This window comes from Macaca nemestrina, chromosome 3 (genome assembly GCF_043159975.1).
Source record: "Macaca nemestrina isolate mMacNem1 chromosome 3, mMacNem.hap1, whole genome shotgun sequence".
Taxonomy (NCBI): domain Eukaryota; kingdom Metazoa; phylum Chordata; class Mammalia; order Primates; family Cercopithecidae; genus Macaca; species Macaca nemestrina.
Window position 1 is genome coordinate 129,195,368 of NC_092127.1, and position 15,553 is coordinate 129,210,920.

A 15,553-nucleotide genomic window follows, 5' to 3' on the forward strand; every position below is an offset into this window, starting at 1 on the left:
TTTTAGCAATCAGATGGAGATTTGTAAATAACACCCCTTAGTATTGAATGTGTTTGCATTCTTTCACAAATAAAAAATTTTAGTTGGAGAAATTGGTTTAAATGTATATAACAAAGCACTAGCTTACTAGCTTTTGGATTTGAACTACCATGTCATAAACAGTGCATTAGAAATGTAAACTATTAAAGCTGTGGAACTGATTTAATGCTCGCTTCAAAATGAGTAATTCACCTCAACATTTAAACATCATATATTTCATAAATATTTCTTTTTCAAAAACTTATATTCATTAGTAGTACAGAAAATTTCTGTAATGAGGAATTTCTAAGTCCAATCTGTCAGGAAGTATTAATTTATCCACATTTTTCTAAGCACTGTGGAGAATTCATCAAAAAAACAAGATGTCCTCAGAGTCTAAAATCATACAGGGCTCATTTGTCAAATGTCTCTTGAATTCTGACAAGTACTTTTGAGCAGTACATAAGTGTCAGAGAATAAACAGCACTGAGCTCATTTATAAAAAGTTCCTTTTATTCTCATAAGCACCTTTTGAGTAAAGGTTGTATGTCAGAAATTATTAATAAAAAAAATAAAGTGATCCATTTTTAGAAAACAAGACTTAGTTAAAAAGAACTCTAATTATCTGTAGTTCTCAAGTGAATGGCCATTTCAATGGAGAAAAAATGCATCAAGAAAATATGTTATCAAAATCACTCCTTAAAAATGTTACCATAATGACATTTTGTTCAACAACTTCTTTCTTACTGAATATCCATTATGAGTACATGAAAATAAAAGCTATTCTTATATCCTTAATGTATATGTAGTAAACTGGTTTAATTACTAATTTTTATCACTCATTTGACATTTATTGATTAAACATTTACTGTATTTAATTATTTGCTGATAACATCACACAAGAATACCAAATTACATACATATCATTTATAAAACTGTGGGAGTATATTACCTACCTTTACACTTTAAGTAATATTTTGAAGTAAATAGGTCATTTTCAAGTTTGGGGTTTTTTTCACTCCCAAGTCAGGAATATTTGAGGCAAAAAGAAAACCTAGAAACTGCATTACACTGTTCCATGATACTGCAGTGCCTAGCTGGTCTTCATTCTTCTCTCCAACTTTCAGAGTCTTCTCATGTTTCTGTTATATATGTTTTTCATAGTATTCATTGGAAGGAATAGTCAAAAATATGTCTATACCACCTTCCCATAAGCAGAAGATGAGACTATACAGACATTTTAAAGTTTGAATTTTGCTATGTACTGCTGAGGATTATGGCTTGGGAAGAAGTAAAATATGAGAAAGTGACTAATTAGAATCAAAGATCAGAGTAGTTCAATGTGATTGACTTTAAGAAAAATAAAAAGCACAAACTAACAATAACATTAAAAGGGTTTCTGTTTCTTGTACTTTTTCATAGCTGTAAAAGGACTAGAAGGAGAAAGGCATTGCAGTCAAGAAGGAAGTATACTACAGTTTTTAAGTGTTAAGATAGTGGAATCAGAGTGATTTTGAAAACTGACTTGACTAGTTGTGCAATCTGTGCAATCTTGAATAAGGTCTTTAATATCTTCAAATTTTACTTAACCACAAGATAGTTTTAAAGACTGTTTAAAATATTGGTTTAAAGAGACAGTGTAATTTGCTCAATATATGCATGAACATACAGAATAGAATTTGAATGGAGATTTTAAAGAATACAGATAGAGACTGCATCATTTCCAGATAATTTAGTGGGTCTGAAAAAAGGGTCGAGCTGAATTGGAGGTATAAGCAAAGAAGAAATCCAAGCAGACGTATTCCATGTGCAACAAACAAGAGAAAGAACCAAGTTGAAGTGACCCAGCAGGAAAATGCATGGAAGCTATCAAGCAGGAAAGAAATCCTTAAAACAAACAAACAAACAAACAAACAAAACAAAAGTTAATGCATTACCCAAACTGAACGTAAACCGAAACCTGGAGTTTTTTTTTTTTTTTTTTTAATTATTATTATTATTATTATACTTTAAGTTCTAGGGTACATGTGTATAACGTGCAGGTTTGTTACATATGTATACTTGTGTCATGTTGCTGTGCTGCACCCATCAACTCGTCAGCACCCATCAACTCGTCATTTACATCAGGTATAACTCCCAATGCAATCCCTCCCCCCTCCCCCCTCCTCCCTCCCCATGATAGGCCCCGGTGTGTGATGTTCCCCTTCCCGAGTCCAAGTGATCTCATTGTTCAGTTCCCAGCTATGAGTGAGAACATGCGGTGTTTGGTTTTCTGTTCTTGTGATAGTTTGCTAAGAATGATGGTTTCCAGCTGCATCCATGTCCCTACAAAGGACACAAACTCATCCTTTTTGATGGCTGCATAGTATTCCATGGTGTATATGTGCCACATTTTCTTAATCCAGTCTGTCACTGATGGACATTTGGGTTGATTCCAAGTCTTTGCTATTGTGAATAGTGCCGCAATAAACATACGTGTGCATGTGTCTTTATAGCAGCATGATTTATAATCCTTCGGGTATATACCCAGTAATGGGATGGCTGGGTCATATGGTACATCTAGTTGTAGATCCTTGAGGAATCGCCATACTGTTTTCCATAATGGTTGAACTAGTTGACAATCCCACCAACAGTGTAAAAGTGTTCCTATTTCTCCACATCCTCTCCAGCACCTGCTGTTTCCTGACTTTTTAATGATCGCCATTCTAACTGATGTGAGATGGTATCTCATTGTGGTTTTGATTTGCATTTCTCTGATGGCCAGTGATGACGAGCATTTTTTCATGTGTCTGTTGACTATATGAATGTCTTCTGTAAATGGACTAAATGGTCCAATTAAAAGACACAGACTGGCAAACTGGATAAAGAGTCAAGACCCATCAGTCTGCTGTATTCAGGAGACCCATCTCACATGCAGAGACATACATAGACTCAAAATAAAGGGATGGAGGAAGATTTACCAAGCAAATGGAGAACAAAAAAAAGCCGGGGTTGCAATCCTAGTTTCTGATAAAACAGACTTTAAACCATCAAAGATCAAAAGAGACAAAGAAGGCCATTACATAATGTAAAAGGATCAATTCAACAGGAAGAGCTAACTATCCTAAATATATATGCACCCAATACAGGAGCACCCAGACTCATAAAGCAAGTCCTTAGAGACTTACAAAGAGACTTAGACTCCCATACAATAATAATGGGAGACTTCAACATTCCACTGTCAACATTAGACAGATCAACGAGACACAAAGTTAACAAGGATATCCAGGAATTGAACTCATCTCTGCAGCAAGCAGACCTAATAGACATCTATAGACCTCTCCACCCCAAATCAACAGAATATACATTCTTCTCTGCACCACATTGCACTTATTCCAAAATTGACAACATAATTGGAAGTAAAGCACTCCTCAGCAAATGTACAAGAACAGAAATTATAACAAACTGTCTCTCAGACCACAGTGCAATCAAACTAGAACTCAGGACTAAGAAACTCAATCAAAACCGCTCAATTACATGGAAACTGAACAACCTGCTCCTGAATGACTACTGGGTACATAACAAAATGAAGGCAGAAATAAAGATGTTCTTTGAAACCAATGAGAACAAAGATACAACATACCAGAATCTCTGGGACACATTTAAAGCAGTGTGTAGAGGGAAATTTATAGCACTAAATGCCCACAAGAGAAAGCAGGAAAGATCTAAAATTGACACTCTAACATCACAATTAAAAGAACTAGAGAAGCAAGAGCAAACACATTCAAAAGCTAGCAGAAGGCAAGAAATAACTAAGATCAGAGCAGAAGTGAAGGCGATAGAGACACAAAAAACCCTCCAAAAAATCAATGAATCCAGGAGTTGGTTTTTTGAAAAGATCAACAAAATTGACAGACCTCTAGCAAGACTAATAAAGAAGAAAAGAGAGAAGAATCAAATAGACGCAATAAAAAATGAGAAAGGGGATATCACCACCGACCCCACAGAAATACAAACTACCATCAGAGAATACTATAAACACCTCTACGCAAATAAACTAGAAAATCTAGAAGAAATGGATAATTTCCTGGACACTTACACTCTCCTAAGACTAAACCAGGAAGAAGTTGAATCCCTGAATAGACCAATAGCAGGCTCTGAAATTGAGGCAATAATTAATAGCCTACCAACCAAAAAAAGTCCAGGACCAGATGGATTCACAGCTGAATTCTACCAGAGGTACAAGGAGGAGCTGGTACCATTCCTTCTGAAACTATTCCAATCAATAGAAAAAGAGGGAATCCTCCCTAACTCATTTTATGAGGCCAGCATCATCCTGATACCAAAGCCTGGCAGAGACACAACAAAAAAAGAGAATTTTAGACCAATATCTCTGATGAACATCGATGCAAAAATCCTCAATAAAATACTGGCAAACCGGATTCAACAGCACATCAAAAAGCTTATCCACCATGATCAAGTGGGCTTCATCCCTGGGATGCAAGGGTGGTTCAACATTCGCAAATCACTAAACATAATCCAGCATATAAACAGAACCAAAGACAAGAACCACATGATTATCTCAATAGATGCAGAAAAGACTTTTGACAAAATTCAACAGCCCTTCATGCTAAAAACGCTCAATAAATTCGGTATTGATGGAACATAACCTCAAAATAATAAGAGCTATGGAGCTTTTAATAATTCTAAATGAAAATGTTATTTCTCTTAGAAAATTTTAAACTAGGAATAATGTATCTTTTCTGATTCATGTCACTAGCTTTAGAAACCTATTTAAGAACTGTAAATAAGTAGTGAATATGCTGTTTTCTACAACTTCTATTCTTTCTGTATATGCTATAATTACTTGAAAATTTTTAATTTTGTGTGGTCATCAAAAATTTAGGTATGCATGTTTGGTGTTAATTATCCTTCTTCTCTGATAATAGAATCTTCTTTTGCATTTTCTACCAACTACCTTGTTAAACTATGGAGACAAAAGTGTCTCTACTTCAACAGAATAAGTTTTCTTGGACTAAACTAGTTTTTGGAAATTACAAGAACCTAAATCCACACTATAAAGAAGGACACATTTTCTCACAGATAACAATAACCTGTTGATCCACAATTTCGTATTAGTGAGTTGATGTCAAACAATTTTTGGAGATACTGGAGAATTGGAATGTTACAGCCAAAAGTAGAAGACACAAAATTTTAGGGACAATAACTTTGCCCGGTTTATAATAAAGGCATCAAGATAAAATCAACATTAGTTGTTGATATTTAACAAATTACTCAACTCTCTGTGCCAAAATTTTTTTCATTCCAGTTGGAGATGCTTTTAATATTAAATGTTTTCTATTCTTAAAAGGTACTTAGCATAATAAATTAGTAGGTCATTTTTTTTTCCTAAATTACTGTCGCCTTTATACTTACCTTCAGTCAGCATATAGGTCTTCTCCATTCCTCACCCTAAAGAGATTTCTTTACATCCCTTTTGTTCCTTCCCCAGGACTCTGAAGACAATATCAGTTAGGATTAAGCTGCATTATGCCCATGATTCCCTGTGTAAATGAATTAAACTGAACTAACAGAAAGTGTAAAATTGTGATACATAGTCCTTTCTCTTAGCAGGTCTGAAGGTGTAGGACTTTCAATAGCTTTGTGTTAAAATTCTGAAAGATATGTTTTAGAGGCTTTTACATTTTGTCAGATAAGGGTCAAAAGAAGAGACCTTATGTGTAGTTACCAGGAAAACTTATCCTTTTGACTTTAAATCTTTTGGAGAGACCTTTTCGTGAGGTGACCAAATATAATGACTTTGGATTTATCTTTTAATTCCTTGCTCACATGGGCTGAATAGTTTTCTGTGCAAGTATCTTTTTTCTATGTTACCTCAGGCAGTAGAAACCTACATCAACAAATATTTCAAAATGATATACATATGTGCACACATACATACGTGAGTATATTTATAAACAGATATGTAATTACTGCTCTATTGTTTATGTGTATATATTTACCATTATTAACACATTCTTTGAACAAGCATTTATTGAGAGCCTAGAAAGTGCCAGGCTGGCTACAATAGATTTGTTAGGGATACAGAGCTGAAACAGAGTTTCTGTTCTCAGTTTCACAGGCAGAGGCATCAGCATAGGCATTTCAAAGCTACAAATGCATAGCTTTTGTGAAGTTACATACCAAGACGTAGGAAGCACATTTCAAAATTTAAGTCACTGAACAGACAACCAGGAGGATGGCAAAGCTCAAAAGAGAAGGTGTGAGGCCAAAGTATATATGGTCAATAAAGAAAAGAATGTTAAAATTAGATTGTAGAATTGTAAAATACAGATACATAATTGATATTAAAGCTGTATTTATGTGGAGTTATCTTTTCTACCAAATAGAAATCATTAGCATTCCTATCAGACAAGATTTCTAAATTGTCAATATTCCTCAGGATAGCACCTGATATTCCAGACTCTGGACCATAATGAGGAGCAAAGAGACAGTCAAACAATAAAGAAACTCTTTTGGCTTCTTCAGAAGATGACTTTAGGGACGCGTTTTGGAAAATGCTCTAAGGTAGCATTGAAAATCTACATGGTGATCATTTGCCACATTTTAAATTCTGCATCATTGTTTTGCATAATTTGTATAAGAAAGACAAGTAACCAGAAATTTCAAACAATATCATGGAATGACTTCAGATTCAGGAAATACTTGCTGAGGTTTTCCTTATAAATGTTTTTAAGTAAAAGAATGAGCTGAATAAAATAATTTTCAAATACTCACATTCATCATGCAACCAATTTCTTAAAATTGCCATATTTAATGCTCTAAAGTTTATTCCTTTCACCTGACTTATTGTGTTGAATGCTTATGAAAAATGTATTGACTACCCTGGTGGACCTCAGTAATTAACTTTCATTTTCTTCATAGCCCATCATTTTAATCTTTTAAAATGCCATTTGGTAGGTGCCAGATACAGCTGCGGTCTTCCAGACTCTCCAGATCTTGATGTGGCTGTACATTCTTTATCTCTTCCATGTGTATAAGGAGATTTGCAGCTTCCATGGTTATTATCTCAGCCCACCCTGAGCAACATAGAATCAAACAGGACTCTCTAGAGTAAAACCCTCTGCTGGGCCATCTGTTCATATAGGACTGTTTAAAATATTATTTGCATTTACTATATCCCATAGGAAACCACAGTAATATTCCCGTTTGGGCAAATCTGTGACATAGATATTATCACTGAATTTTTTAAGCCAACTTTTAAAAAATAGGAGATAATATAACACCCATTAATTCAATTGGGAATAAAATGCAGCTCCCTAATCCCACAAAAACTTGTCATCTCCATGAGCAGATGTTAACACAAAAATAAAAATCAGAATACAAAAATCACAGATCAGCACACTTTTATTACTGAACAAGCATCTGCACATTAAAACACATGAATACTATTTTACACTTGTGGGACTTTTTGTAAGCAAATCTCAAAGAAAGAAGGTTTATATAACTCCAGGTAATAACTTGCCTTTTCAATCTTAGCCTTTATTCTGGGTTAGAACCTTATAAAATATGTTAGTAAAAAATAACTAACATGTAGTTTTAGATTTTATGAAGGATTTAGTACTGAACCTAATCAATAAATAAAATATTTAAAATGTCTAAATTTTAAAATAGAAAATTCATGTTACTATTCCATTTGCCACTTTTTCTTCAGAACTCTTAAATCAAGAATTCAATGTTACTTCTTCATGGTTTAAACACAAACCACACTGATAATTTACTCTGTGTAAGGTATCCCTGATTCTACTTAAAATGATGTACACTAAACCTCCCATAAAGAATTTTTAGTCATAGTTAAATACATTTGAGGGGAAAACACAGCTATTTCCTGATGGACCATTTTTAAAAAGGTGGGGGGGCGGATAACATAGGGACCTTGTTGAAATGTTATTGTTATTGTTGTTGTTGCAATTGAGCTGATTGTTTAACCACAATCCAAATGTAGATTTACTTTTGGGATAACTTTCAATGATAATTAAATACCCGTGTTCTTCAACTTTCTCTTATATGTTTTTCTTTATCCTGCAATCCTGAAAGCAAGCTCGTGGCCTATTGGTTAACACTATTACTATCATGAAAATAAAGTGGTTATTATTGCAATAATAATACATGTTTGTTTTAGAAAATTCTATGTATGAAAAGTAAAAGAAAAAAATGTATAAAATAATTGCTTTACTTCTACTACCAGGAAATAGACATCATTATTAAACTTAGGTGAGTATCATTCCTACTTTTATTTTTATGTAGAAAGATTAGGAGGGTTGGATAGATCAAAATACTACTATAAAAACTTGATTATGTGGTATTATGTGGTAATCTGAATGTAGATTATTAAATTTATTTATATTAGGACAAGAAAAACAAAATGGAAAGTAAAGGAATAGTTAAAATTCACATAGTCATAGTATACTTTAGAGAAGAAAAATAATGTTCTAAAAGATTGCCATAACTATTAATTAAAAATGATATTATGAAAAAAATGTATGAACTTCAAATGTCTTGATTGTAGGCAATTTCATTTGCCTCTCTGTTTTGATGAAGTGCTCACACATTTCCTCCTACTCCCCCACTCTGATTTCTGTTAATTCTAGCATCACTTGTTTCAGTCTCAAACTTTAAATTATTTTTTTTCTTAGCAATAATTTACATGGAATTACATGAACAATTTAAATGGAATAACTGCTTACCCTCATTTTATCCTCTGCTTCTTTATTTTTAAGCCCTTTATTTTGATACATATCCTATCTTAAATTGGTAGCTTCCTCAGTAACGTTTCTGCTTCATTCCTTCCTTTTTTCCTTCATTTTTTCTCCCTTCGTTCTTTCTTTTATCCTTTCCTTTCTTCCTCCATCCCTCTTGCTCTTTTTCTTTATTCTCCTTTTTTCTTTCCTTCCTTCCTCTTTTTCCTCTCTCTCTTGTTTCCTCTTCCTTCCTTGCCTCCCTTTTTCCATTCCTCCTTTTCTTCTCTCTTTCCTTTGTTTTTTCCCCAAGAAGAGCTAATATATGTACGTAGTGACTCCTTTCATCTTTTAAATATCTATCTCTTTAAGCACGTAATATTGCTTGAGTTTAATAGTCTTAGGTCACTTGTTTTCAGAATTCTGTAAATACTGCTCCAGTATTTTTTAAACAATGTTTCTGTGGAGACATTCGATGCTAGCCTGATGTTTTCACTTTTCTAAGTTATTTTCCTTTTCTTCACAGAGTTCTGACGTCCTTTCTTCATTTTTGAGGGTCAAAACGTTAGCCAAGGTGGCACATGCTATTGAGTGTTCTATACTAAATTTTCCTGTAATTTCTCATATTTTTAAATCAGGAGCTTGAAGTTTTTCTTTACTTCAAAGCAAATTATCTGTTTCATTTATTGAGTTTACAAATTCAGGACAACTTACTATGCTTTTGATGTTTGATTGTTTTATCCTATCCCTCTGTAAGTCAGCTTCTCTCCTTTCAATAATTTTTCTTCTTTCACTTGCATCATTGCCAGTTCACAGTCAACTACCTTGCTGCAAATTAAGAGTAGATTTTCTAATATTGTATTCACCTTTACATTAACTGAACGCTTTAATAAATGATGAACGGTGTTCAGGCCAAGGAATATTATTCAGAAATGACAGCTAACAAACTATAGCTAGCAAAGACATATGAGTAAATGACACAAACAAACACTAACAAACACTTAGTGGAAAAAAGGTAGCCAAAACAAAAGAATGTTCTATAATTTCAGATATCCAGTTTTCAAATATAGGCTAAAAATTATACTTAGATATTAAAATAATTGTTATTTTTGATAAGAAGCTAAAGGTGATGTTTTGGAAGGGAATGGGGAGAGTTTACAGCTGGTGGCAAGATTTTATCCTTTGACCTGGATGGTGGTTGTAGCATAAATATTGATGCTATGACAGATAACTATAGCATAACTAATATTTTTCTCAATGAGCAATTTATTACAATTATTTTTAATATCAAAAAAAGAAATTTTGAGATTTTTCAATGTATGTGACATTGTTTAAGACCTTGATGACATTTAAGATAGAAAACAAAATAGTCTGGATGATCAACATTTATAATTTACATTGTTATTTTAAAATTATTATACACTAAGATTATGAAAAAATTATAAATCAGTAAATATTATTTATAAAAAACAATGTAATCTTTCAGTTTTATTTTAGTAATCAAATTTTGTTCCCTTAAAATTTTTTTCACTAAAACTTCATATATGTTAATTTCCATGTGAAAAATTAAAAGTGGTTTTAAATATAAAATATTATTTTTACTTGACTTTGTCCTCTTATATAACAATTATCTGAATCATATATCATAAGTCACATGATCTCAGGTTATTTTCCATAGATACTTATCTAATTGAATTTATTAATATTATCTTATCCAACCATTTTTAAGGATTATCTAAAACTTTAACATGAATTATATACATTCCTTTACCTTACAAGGTAGGTTATACATAATGGGACGTATCCCACCTTAGCAACTCATATCATACTACCTAGTTAATCCTCTTCAGTTAAGTGGTCTAGTCATTACCTGTAATGTGCCTTGCCCTAGCATCATTGCTATCATTATCATTATCATCATTATCACTGTTCTAAGAGCTTACCACATAATTTATAGCCTACCAATAACTCTGTGAAAAAGGTATTATCACTACCTTTATTTTATGGTTAAGTAAACTAGAATACAAAGTTTATATAATTTGCCCAAGGTCACATAGGTAGTAAGTAACTGTTTTACAATGAGAAGCCATGTATAATAAGATATTCATGAAAATACTTAGGCTTGAATCTTTAACAGAAAAGTTAAAAGAAAGTAAAATAAAACACTTTCTTATATGAAGTAATACCTATATACTTTGTATAAAGACCAATTTAATGCCCTTTTTTTACTATCTTCCTTTTTAATAGAAATGTTAAAATCTTAGACATATAACAATACAAAGAACCATCATAATACCATTTCATCTTAGGCTCATGTACTGATACACTGTCACCTAAGTAAAGGAAAATACAAGCCTAAATCATAAGTGCAATTATATATGTTTCATCTCATTTTCAAAGATCATTGAAATCATATGACATATAATACGATTTTCTTCATTTTGATACCAACATTTATTTTGGTATGTTTCAAAATCATGAATACCATGCATACACTAAAGAAATAAAAAGTAAACATGCAATTTTCTCAGTTTATCATATTTTATTTTGTAGAATTATTGAATCAGTTTTCTTTAGAAAAGTATAGAAATCACATGGTGCAAAACTCAACTCAGTGGATCTCCACCATTCTCAAGACTTCCCAAGAATAATTTAACAAGCAGGCCATATAACACATATGTACATAGTCTTGAGCTGGCTTTCTTCCAGGCATGCCATTTAAACAGACTTTAGATCTGTGAGAACTGAATATGAATAGTAAATCCACTGAGGCTAGGGGAGACTCTGAGAGAAAAGAGGGCTGAGAGCTTGTTAGATTCCTTCTGAAGATCTCTCTCTCTCTCTCTCTCACTTTGCATAACCCATTTGGTTGTAGCAATAGGAGCCACATTTCCAGATGTGTCTGGGACAGTTCTCAAGAGCAGTAAGAACTGTGTTCCAGCTTAAGCAGAGGCTTAAAACAGATTGATCAGGCAGGAGAAGTCATGTGTCTTGGGTAATGGCATTCCATTAGATCTACGCTGGGGCTGGATTCAAGTCTGAAAAGGGAAGTGCCTGTGGCAAGCATTCTAAAACTCAAGGCTCATGTAAGGGGACTTCATTACCTGAATTACCTGAGTCTAAGAGCAATATTAAAAATGCTTTCAGAAATATAGCTAATGCATACTATTAAGTGCATCTAAACGTTTCCATTTTTCTTTTTTTTTTTTTTTTTTGCTACTTAATCTGTAACATTTTTAAGTCAATTATCAAAAAATCAGAAAAGCTGTAACAAATTTCTTCTGGTGATATAAATAGGTAATTTCTTAAAGATAAGAATTCTTTGAGTTTCTATATTAAGATAACCATCTATTTATTCTATTAGCATTTACTCAGACTCAAATATTATATTAGGTACTAGACGACAGGAATATGCCATAATTATTTCTCTTAAGGAACTTTTAGCTTTGTGGGAGAGACAGAGGAGAAAACTGGTGACGAGTGCATTGGTAATGTATGTTTTAGAAGCTAATCAGCACAAAAGGGTCACCATTGGTAATGCAATGTTGGAGTGACAGAAGTTGTCTCTTGGAGAGTTTTAACTCAAAAGAGATGTTAGCAAAGCAGACCCAGGGAAGAGCTCCCATATTAATATATGATGTAAATTGATCTCTCTTCTATAATCTGTATTAATCACTGGATAAATATCATCACCTGTCTAAAGGCTTTGAGATTCTTCTAGAAGCATGATTACTCACAACCATGAACATTATCTATATTAGTTTGTTTTGTATCGTTATCACAAAATACCTGAGACTGGGTAATTTATAATGAACAGAAAATTATTGGCTCACAATTCTGGAGATTGGAAAATTCAGTATCAAGGACTAAGTACCTGGAGAGAGCCTTTTTGCTGCATTATGTGATAATATGGCAGATGGTGACAGGGTAAGAGAGGGCAAGAGGGGGCCAAATTGCCCTTTTATCACAGCACGAATATTACCTACTAGTGGAGACTTCATAGCATAACCACCTCTGAAAAGTTCCATTTCTTGGCCAGGCGCGGTGGCTCCTGCCTATAATCCCAGCAATTTGGGAGGCCAAAGTGGGCCAGTCACGACATCAGGAGTTTAAGACCAGGCTGGCCAACAAGATGAAACCCTGTCTCTACTAAAAATAAGAAAGATTAGCTGTGCGTGGTGGCGGGCACCTGTAATCTCAGCTATTCGCAAGGCTGAGACAGGAGAAGCGCTTGAACCCGGAATGGTGAGCCGAGATCGAGATCGCACCACTGCACTCCAGCCTTGGCGACAGAGCGAGACTCCGTCTAAACAACAACAACAACAAGCCACTTCTTAATACTGTTACAATGGCAATTACATTTCAACATGAGTTTTGAGGGGGACATTTATTCAAATCACAATAGTCTCTAAGGTTACTTTAAAATGTGATATTTAGGTCTAAAAAAGTTTTATAGTTGTATTTGTGCACGTGTGTGAATGTGTGTGTTAGAATGTCTATCAGAGAACTATAGGAACATTTTCTCAACTAATGGTGGAAAAAAGTGTAGCACTGAAGGACAGCTATTATGAAGCTTTCAAAAGAGAGCAGAGCAGGGATAGTTTTGATAAGATTTGTTTGTGTTAGTGTGGCCAGCAATAGACAGGGGTAATGACAGATAACTTTACCGTCCCCACCCCACCATTTTATCAGAAATTTCTTCGTTTCCAGTAATATTTTATTTTCCAACTGAAACAATTCCAAAAGTGGAATCTGAAAGGGAAATACAAGTCTATTGAAAGTAAGTATTTCTTATACTTGATATGTTTTCTGACAATTAAATATATGGCATGGATATGCTAAGCAGAAAATAAAATTGAAATTATAATCCATATAATTCTCACGAAATTATTATAGCAGAAATACCAAATAAAAATTTAGCATATAAGGGTTTTTTTGTATTTAATTCAATTTTGAAGATGTTATACCTATATTAAATAAGGTTCAATTATTTTATAGTAAACATTTGGTAATGTATTTTAAATTTGTATTACACATAAATTATGCTTGGAAAATATTTAAATAACCAATATTTAATAAATGTCCTGAAATAAGCTAGGAGGAAGTGTTTTTAGAGAATCAGAAATTATGAATATAGGGCAAGAGAAGAGAGTGTGATGACACTAAATGATGTATAATTTTGGGTCACTCTTAACTCTTGACAAGAATGCAGTATATTCACAAAGGACAAAATTTGAAATTCCTATCCTTCACCTAGAAGAAATAGTATATTCGTACATATAACTTTTTAGTGGGCTGAAAGTTCAGCATTCTTCAGGCTATGTACAGCTGAAGAGAAATTTTAATGATGAAAAGCAATGAAACCTAATCTCCGATAATTTTAAAAATAGATAAACATAACTGGACTTCAAATTCACTTCCCTCTTCACAAAAGAAATGGACTCTACACACTAGTGACTCTGCCAAGGTTTTAACATTCAGTAATATCCCACCAGCGCACACTAAAGAAAATGGAAAGCAAATACCATGCGAAGATTAGACGTTTGCAGTTCTGTCTGCTTTTCCAACTCTCATCACACTCAGACACCAGGGACTGAAACAACATCATTTTAAACTTAAAAGTAAAGTTTGTCATGTGAAAATTGCAGATGAAATAAATCCTAGATAAGCATGCCCTTTTCTCTCAGGGAAAAAAAAAAAAGTAAACTGGATTATAAGGATCAAATTGCTCCACTGCTTTGAGACACGTTCAAATATTCAGTTATACACTATGCATTTGCAATTTATGCATGCTTATTACACTTCTGGTTTTGTCATGTACTAATGCTAGATAAACAGATTCTCTGCAAAATAAACTCTATTTAAGAGATGTTAAGGTTAAGATACATGCACATGAAAGCCAGCAACTGCAAAACTAAAGCTGCCTAAAGGTGTTTAGACTGCCCTGCTGGGGAAAGCACACACATTCCCAAATGCAGGAAAAGGGATCAAAATTAAAGGTTAGCATGCCTAGAAAATTGTGTATATTTTATTCGTCCTTGAACATCAAGCTCAGTTATTTGAATTTTTAGTGAAAAAAAAATGTCACTTTTGAAAAGTACAAGCATAAGTAGCAGCAAAATATAGAAAAGTATATTACTTATTTAATTGTAAAAAATACTAATAGCCACTGCATTTTTTGCCCCTTGACAGTGGTTTATGCTTCAAAAAATGACAAGTAGAAAACAATGGTAACTGCATTCTATTTTGTTTATAGTTCCCTAAAAATGATGAAATTATGACCCTTTTTTGGCTGCACTTTTATTGTTATAATTCACAGGCCATACAATTCACCCATTTAAATGTACAACTCAACTTTTCTACTCTTTAGTATTTGTTTTTAGAACTTATTGTATTCACAGAATTGTGCAGCCATCACCACAATCAATTTTAAAATATCTTTGTCACCCATAAACAAAACACCGTGCTCCTTAACTATCATTCCCAAACTCCTGTTGCCCCCCAGACCTAGGCAACCATAATCTGTTTTCTGTCTTTTAGATATCCCTTTTCTGGAAATTTCATATAAATGAAATAATATAATATGTGGTCTTTTGTACTGGCTTTTCTTTTTCTCTTAGGTTGTTTTCAAGGTTCACCCAAGTTTTAGCATATATCAATATTTTATTTTTTTGGCTGAGTAATATTCCAGTGTATGGACAAGTCACATTTTGTTTATTCATTTTTCAGTTGATTCATACTTAGATTGTTTCTATATTTTGGATTTTGTGAATAAAGTTGTTGTGAATATTAGTGTA